The sequence below is a fragment of the Mustela putorius genome, unplaced genomic scaffold, assembly GCF_011764305.1.
Source record: "Mustela putorius furo isolate JIRA1106 unplaced genomic scaffold, ASM1176430v1.1 tig00003853_pilon_pilon_pilon, whole genome shotgun sequence".
NCBI classification, from domain to species: Eukaryota; Metazoa; Chordata; class Mammalia; order Carnivora; family Mustelidae; genus Mustela; species Mustela putorius.
The window spans coordinates 68,009,119-68,017,548 of record NW_025422005.1 but is presented as its reverse complement, the minus strand read 5'-3'; the positions used below and the strand labels follow the sequence as shown (position 1 = coordinate 68,017,548).

Here is an 8,430-nt window from a genome sequence, read left to right as displayed (position 1 = left end):
GGCCGCCCTGGACCATTGTCCTGTGAACCTCCTTTGAACCCTGGGACCCTGAAAAGCATAATCAGGCAAGATGATCTCTGGGGGATTTTCAGACATAAAATCCAGGTTTCCATTGTAGGTGCACAAATATCTGTGCTGAAAGGCATGAATATGATAACAGAGCATATAGTTCAGTTCAGACAGAGATTGAGATCACACTGCTTGTTTCATGGAAAAGGGCAGAAGAGGGTCAGTGATGGTATCAGAGGGAAGGTGGCCTTTCACAGGAATGGGCAGGATTTTAAGAGGCTGAGATCACCACTGAAGAGGAAGGAGAGGAATGAAATGCATTTCAATAGAAACGTGTCAGGAGGAAAGGCAAACCATGAAAAGAAGGAAAGGGAAAGGAAAAAGTACAAAGCATCTTTGAGGCATGTGAATAAGCTGACTCAACTGGGGCCGTGAGCACAGATGTGCAGGAAGTAGGAAAGATGGGTCTGGAAACTGGGGGTGGTGACACACTGTGTGAAGACATGGGTTGTGGAGCCAGACAGGTGTAGCTGAGAGTTCCTGTTCTGACAATCGGCAGTTGTGTGAGCAGGGGCAATTGACCTAGCCTCTAGGAGCCCCGTGTACTCTTCGGGAAGATGGAGATATTAGTATTAATAACAGTCGTGATAGGAGTAAATGGACATAGTAACCTTTATTGAGCACCATAGGCCTGGGTCTGAATATTTTAAAATTCACAGCAATCATCTGAGGTAAATGCAATCACTGCCATATTTTGCAGGTGAGGAGACTGAGGCAAGAGAGGTTAACAAACTTGTTTAGCAAGTCATTTGTCACACAGTTGATAAGATAAGGATTGGAATCCAGGGATTCTGGTTCTGGAATCCCCTTCATTATTAGAAGTTCAGCCATTTACCTCACACAGTATGGGCAAGAATTAAATGAGATTAACACCTATAATAGTCCCAGTGATGGGGTCAGGACATGCTACCCCCAAACTGAATATATTAAGCTGAAGGAGCTCGAGAAAATGGCAGAAGCAGGAAGGTCAGGGTCCCCCCTCTCTCCGTTTTTCTCTTGAAACAGGTCATAAAATCCTCATGGGAGAGGGCCCTCCCTTTGCCCAGAGGGAAGCTGCAACCTTATCTCATAAGGCAAAGAAATGCCAGGAAGAACCTGGCAATTAGGTCTAGCTATTACACTTACTTCATTCTCCTTAAACTATCATATTTGAACACAATGCTGACTCCTCATCAAACATAGCATAAATGTACTCAGGTCTGTTTCCCTGGGTCTTTATTTCCTTATGAGGGTTCCCATGTTGTGTGAAATTTCTATATTAAATAAATGATGCACGTTTCTCTTGTTAATCTGTTTCTGTCAGTTTAATTTTCAGACCCAGCCAGAGACCCTAAGAGGATCGAGGACTATTCTTCTTTCCCTACACTAGCAAAGTGTCAGGAGTAAGGGTTCAAGTGAATAAATCATAGCATAGAAAAGGAGACAGGGAGTTTGAAGCCAAGGCACAGGAAGGCTCTTGAATGCCATACTTAGGCATTGTTTTTGACATATTCCAGTTCACAGTTTTTAATTATATATGGAGTTGCAATAAGCTTGTGATGTGATCAGAAACATGATTCAGAAAAATGAACCTTTTAGGACATATTAGCTTAAAACAAGAGAGAATGAGTGTAGAGCAATTAGACATTTTTTGCCACAGTCCTTAAGTAGGCCTGACAAAGTGGGGAATGAAGGAGGAAACAGAGTTGTAAAAGCTATTGCAGCCACTGAAGTAAGCACAGCCAAGGAAACATGACTCGAGATTTCCAGGCTGGGTGACAGGGAGCAACGACTGATGTCATCAACAGAAACAGATCAGAGGGAGAAACTGGACCATGATGGAGAAAATGATGATTCACAGAGTTTGAGGTGATGACAAAAAATTTAGGTGGAGATACACAGAAGGCAATCAGCTTTGCAGGAATGCAGCTCCATACAACAGTATCTAAACTTTTTTCCTCAGGACATCCTTTTCAATTAAATATCCTGAGCACACACTTGCTTTATATACACATGCATACATAATATATACATATATGTATATCTGTATATATGTATTACACATCTATAATTTGTATATATTTATTGACAAATTCTTTGCATATACTATTGCACTTTATAAAAGATGCATGTTGAAAATAATAGAATTCCAATATTTTTCCTATGCCCCCAAACAGAAGGACGTTTTTGAGTACCCTATGACAGGCATATAACTCATTTTAGAGACCACTGCAATATCTTTGACCCCTTTCCAGTGTTGGGAAGGGACTTGAATGCATTTGCATTGAACTAAGTGAACAGATGAACAAAATTACTTCTCCTATGAATGAAAAATTCCCTTTTCAGAGTCTCTTAATGCTCTCAGAAGGAAAAGCAGTAAAGACCTCTTTGCCGTATAAAACTCTCACTTATGTGCACAGAGGTGTGTAGATAGGATGTTCAATGTAGCATTGTTGATAAAAATGAAAATAAGGTCTATCAGGAAGAAGATAATACAAATTACGATAAATCATTTTATGGAATAAAGAAAGAAGGTAAACCAACATGTATTGAGAAGGTAAGAATCTGCAAGACATATTAAGTAAAAAAATAAGTTGCAAGAAAGACAAGGTCTTTTTTTTAATTTAATAGTCTCCACAAGTAGACTTGTGGGCCCACTGTGGCCCTGAAACCATGACCCTGAGATCAAGACCTGAGCCAAGTCAAAGGGTCAGACGCCCAACCAGCTGAGCCACCCAGATGCCCCAAGAAAGACAATGTCTTGATGAAGAATACCCCATAACTTATAAAGAATTTTGAATGAGTAATACATTTATTTACATATACATATATTATACATATTTTTGGCATGTCATTGACTCCAAGTAAGCCTCTAGATCAACTATCAATTTTTAGAAATTACAGAGAACAGTTATATTGGATAACACCAGGAATGCAATCAGTAAAATCCAAATTGGAGTGGGAGGAGGGGATCTGTTTAGGACAAATGATTACATTATTTATTTTACTCAACAAATTACAATAATAAAAAGAGTGAGAGAGAGCTGGAAGGGAGTTATGATTAAAGAGACTTCAAAAATGGAAAAGTGGCAACACTTAAATATTATAATATTTAAGGAACCACTCGAGTGAGTGATAAATTTCACCTTCCATGTTGTTCTTTTCACAGTAATGTATTCATGTGCTATTTGTGTAGTTAAATATAACATTAAAAGATGAAATATTGAAACATAGAACATAGGGCATGATTTGGCAGAATGGAAGTTCTAGATGTATGTTGAGTGGCAATCCCACTTATGAATGAATAAAGCTGAAGATGGATTTATATTTATAAGGACATGTGTCCAGTGTCACATTATTACATATTTTCAGTTAGGAAACCATAGAAACATAGCTTATTGCAGAACCAGTGAAATGAACTAGCTTGTAAGTTTCCTTTTTCTCCCAATCCTAGCAGTCTTGCTTTTTTTTTTTTTCTGTTGGATTCCCAAATAGCTCAGAGAATGTTTTTTTTTTTTTAATTATTTGATATCTTTGGTCTTTGGGTCTAGACCCTAAGATAGTATGACAAAATTGGCATTAGCCCTATACCGGAAAGTTACTAACTATTGAGATGAAAATCTCCTGGCTGATAAATTCAGTTATTCAAACTAATTCCAAAAGATGACAAACTGATGCCTAATAATGAACCTTCAGATCTAAAGGATGATTGAATTCAAGAGTGGGGGAACTTCACCATGACAGAGGAAATAGGTATTGTTTCAGTATTCTTTATTCTCCTCATTTGCTTCAGGTCTTCCAAATCACATCTTTATTTGATTGCTTCGCCTAAGTTCACAGAAAATTTTGCTTCCTGAAATACCATTATAAACAAGTTTTTTCTTTTTTTAAGATGTTATATATTTATTTGAGAAAGAGAGATCACAAGTAGGCAGAGAAGCAGGCAGAGAGAGGGGAGAGGAAGCAGGCTCCCTGCTGAGCAGAGAGCCTGATGCGGGGGCTTCATCCCAGGACCCCAGGATCATGACCTGAGCGGAAAGCAGGGGCTTTAACCCACTGAGTCACCCAGGTGCCCCATAAACAAGTTTTATTAAGCTTATTGACCAGAGGAGTATTTGATTTGAGAGTAAGAATTTGTTAATCTTTTAGCAAGGCTCTGTCCCAAGCTACATTTACAAACTGTTTTCAACATATTCTTGGTTTGATATTTAGATGCTAACAGAGATGGTAGGAATTGTGCAGTTGGATTTTTTTTTTTTTTCTAATTCTGGTAACTAGTAGAGAACTCTAAACTGAAATGAAAAAGAAAAAAAAAAAAAAAACCCAGTGTGCATCTTCCCTTTTCCACGACCAACAATTTCTAAGCTATTTTGCAAATATAGGACAGCTGCTTTATTGAGCTAAAAAAACACTACAAAATGTAATGATAGCACTTTGGACTCTATTCTGATCTCCCTTAAACTCCACACAGCTTGGATTTTTCTGTAATTTTAATGAAAATGTGGCATGGCACATCTCTCTCATTTAAATTATGCACTGTCAGTATTTTCCTTCTTTGCCACTGAAGCACTTCTTGGGAAACATGCCAGGTACAAGAAGGGAGGGTGAACGCCGAAAATAGCAAATGGAGTGGGGGTGGGGAAGGGAACTGGACTAAACAAACACACTCTCCATACAGCCATATTTTTAAAGACTTGCAAATCACTGGGAAATGGGGTACAGAAGTTCAAGTAGGATTAAGATAGCTTTAGCAAGCCTAAAGGGGGCTAAACACAGGTCAAAGTAGGGCTTCAAGTCAAACCTTGAAAACCCTGTTGATTTGTTAAAAACTAACACAAGATCTCATTCATTTTAATGTGATATCAGAGTATATCTTATTACTACTTAGCGACAAAGGGCTCCATAAAAGTCAATAGTGTTTCCTCATACCAGTGACAATTTCTCAATTAAGAAAACCTTCTCCCTTCACCTGTCATGCTCCTCTTTGGTTTTCCATGCAAGAATCGGTCATTCCCTTATTTAACCAGTATTTGTTGAGTGAAGAGCTTGAGTGAAGAACAAGACAGAGAGGGTCTCAGGACGCTATCCTCAATGTTCCAAGTTCATCTGGTGTAGAATTCGCATAAACGTAGAAATAATTCCTTTGGGGTAGAGGTGGTTAAAAAAGAAGAAGAAGAGGCACCATATTTATATCAGTGAGAAATTGGTACCATTTTGTAAATCACTTCTCACATTTAACTCATGTTAACCCAGCATGATAAGTTTGTTATTAGCCTGTTTTACAGATTAGGAAGGCGTTTTAGAGAAGTTAAGGAAATTGGTGATTATCATTCTTTAGTAGCAGAGCTACAACTCAAATCTGGGTCTTCTGACTGGGAGTTAGTGTTTTTCTCACAACGGTGCAGGGGTTGAGAACATGGGCTCTGGGATCTGAACATTTGGATTTGACTCAGGTCTGCTTCTTATCATGACCTTGAGCAAGTTACTTAATGGTTCTAAACTTGCTTTTTTCTAAAATGGAGATGTTGATAGAATACCCCTTAGAGGGTTGTAGGCAAGAGTAATAAAAGATTTGTGCTAAGTACAAAATCCATTTTCAGAAAGGGTTAACTAGGATAGATCAATCCATCCTTCCACCAGGATCAGAAATACCAGTTAACTTTCTTACAGAACTCTTTAAAAACACAGAAAGTTCAGGTGAGTGGAATTCTTAAAAGAAATGAGATGTTCTAGGAAAAGAGAAATGGAAATTCACCACTTAGTGCATCTTCCTGGTCAGAACAAGTGCTGGGACTAGTAGGGGTGTTCAAGGAAATCTGGGATCTCAGCACAAAAATACCTTTTTACCCTTTGAGAGATTCCTTTAGGATAAATCAACAGATGCTTTAACATGCAGATCTTGAAGAGTAGGAGGAGCAAAGGGATAGTGTTGGTGAGTGATCGGCCTGTTATAAATTATTTTAATCAAATAATATCTTATTTGAGATCTCCTATACAACAAGGAGAAGGAACAGCATTTTTGTGCACTTTGGGTAGGGTAGATCTAGAAGAGATAGAACTGAATAGGAGGTAGAATGCTTCTGGCCAGGATGGTGGAAGCCTGAGGGCCCCAGGTGCTTGGTGATAGGAGGTGGGGCATTCCAAAGGAGGGAAGAAGAATCTGGAAAATGTGGGAGAGCTCAAAATAAACTTCCTTTGTTTTGCAATTGAGGTTGGGATTGTTAACCCCTTGGTCAGTAACAATCATCTCCTGTCTTCCCTTTGGCACCGCTGCCATCCATGGTGCTGAGGCCTGAGCTGGGATACTTGGTCAGAGCAAACCCTCCAGGATAGCCCAACACCCTGGTCCCAAGTGTCCAAGAACTCCAAGGACTGTGCGGGCAGACACTTGTCCAGTAGGACAGTCAGAATCCCGGGGAATGCAGAACTGATTTTCTCCCTGAAACCTGCTTGCATTCATTATTTAAATTATACTTTTACACATCTTCTCTGAAATATGTCAAGCTAGGAAACCCAGGAATACCCCCTCCCCACTACTACTAAAAGCTTTAGTTAGAATGAAACTGGAGGCTTATGGAAATGTCACTAAGTAACATATATCCTTAGAGCTGTGGGAAGCCCCGCCCCCCCCCCCCCCCGCCAACCCCCCCCCAACCCATCATTCAAGGAGGATCGGAAATGAGGTTTTCTTTAGAGCTTATTAACTCTTCATTCCCCTCTTCCCATTTACTGCAATCCTTCCCGATGACATTACATTTTAACTGCAATTAACCATAGCATTTATGTGTGATCTTGTGCCCAGTCTTTTGGGAGAAGGAAGATGTGTTTTTCTTTTGTTTTGCCTCAGCAAACAGAAATGATTTATAAAGTGTTAGGTTTTCCAACATCAGTGGTGCGAAGCCACAGCTAAGAGGGAGGCAGGTGGCTGAAAATAGCACTGTGGGGTGGAGATCCCTAAACTGAGCCCAGAGTTCTGGGTTTGAATCCCACCAGCTGTGTCTCCTATCTGGACTTCAGCTACCTGATCTAGAAAATGAAGGCGTGGGATTCGGTTGGTCTGCAGTTCTAATCCTCTGAGTTGGCACAACCTAGTCATCCTTGCTATCAAGGTGGTTTCCAGTTCAGCTTTAAATTAGCGGCGCAGCCCCTTGATTCTTATCTCACTGCGGGTTCTGGCATATAACAAGCATTTGCTCTGAAATCCCTCTCTTTCAGCCTCTATTTAGAAGCCGAAATCCCCACCTGCTAGCTTCCTGACTGCTCTTATCATTCCCTACGTTTAGTGTGCTCTGCATTTTGCCACCCAGTGACCCACATCTAAATCGGTGGAGGTGGCATGACAAAAGGCAGAAAGTGAAGTCAGAGCCGAACTGTAGATCAGTGGCTGCAATTTCACCCCAGAGCAGGGCTGTGCTTCTGCAAGGACTAAGATTTATTGGTTTCAACACACGAAGATGTAAAATGTGCTGTTATCACATCTCCCCAGAATGTGTACTGGCACCAGCCTGGGGAAATTGTGTGGAAGAGCAACTTCCTCGTTGCTCTGTCAGGCCTACCATCCATTTCGTGAGTCCAAATTCCAGTACCTTACCTATTGATAGATGCCGTTTTGTTGGGAGTGAACCTTGAAACTTACACGCTGTGAGGGATATTGATACGACTAATGTTATAACTTAGATACTTGCATATTTAAATAAAGTGAAATCTCATGGCATTCAGAGTTCTGCATTTAAACACATTAAATTTTCCTTTATGTATTCACTTAAAATGCAGTTATTCAACCTATGAGGTGTGATACACTGTAAAATGATGAAGGCAAAGTCCGTGCAGGGTAGAATCTAGATTTTAGACTCAAAGATTTTATGTGAATTTTGTTGTTGGTGCTGTTTACCTTAAATGTGATATTCAATCTCCCTGAGCTTCCACATTCTCTTGCGAACAATAATATTTACCTCATAGGATCTTTGTGAATATAAATATGACTCTCAGGTATGTGTAGGTATTCAAAAATATTGTTTTATTTGTTTATTTATTTAATAATAATTGCAGCCCCTATCTACAGTTGATAAAAGTACTTTTGCATATTGCACAACATTTCAATCTCTTATCACCTTGTGAAGCTGTTAAGGCATTTTACCTTCATTTAAGAGAAATTTGAGGTTCAGAGTGATTGGAGTCAGACATTTCTTCAAACTGAATCCTTGACCCAAAGGCAGTCCTCAGAGGTAGCATATTTGCTAACAATAGATTCAGAAAAGCTTTATTTATTTTTAAGGTTTTATTTATTTATTAAAATATTTTATTTTTAAGCAATCTTTGCACCCAGAGTGGGGCTTGAGCTCACAACCCTGAGAGCAAGAGTTGCATGTTCTACTGTCTGAG

The 8,430-nt window shown here is 39.5% G+C and overlaps 1 long non-coding RNA gene across 1 annotated transcript in view; it reads right to left on the bottom strand.

The window, feature by feature from the left end:
- Positions 1-4,061: 4,061 nt before the first annotated feature.
- LOC101690468 overlaps positions 4,062-8,430 on the bottom strand; it is a 300,273-nt gene continuing 295,904 nt past the window's right edge. The window contains exon 6 of the long non-coding RNA XR_006601791.1: positions 4,062-5,189. This is a non-coding gene — a long non-coding RNA (uncharacterized LOC101690468). The remainder of the gene's footprint in view (positions 5,190-8,430) is intronic.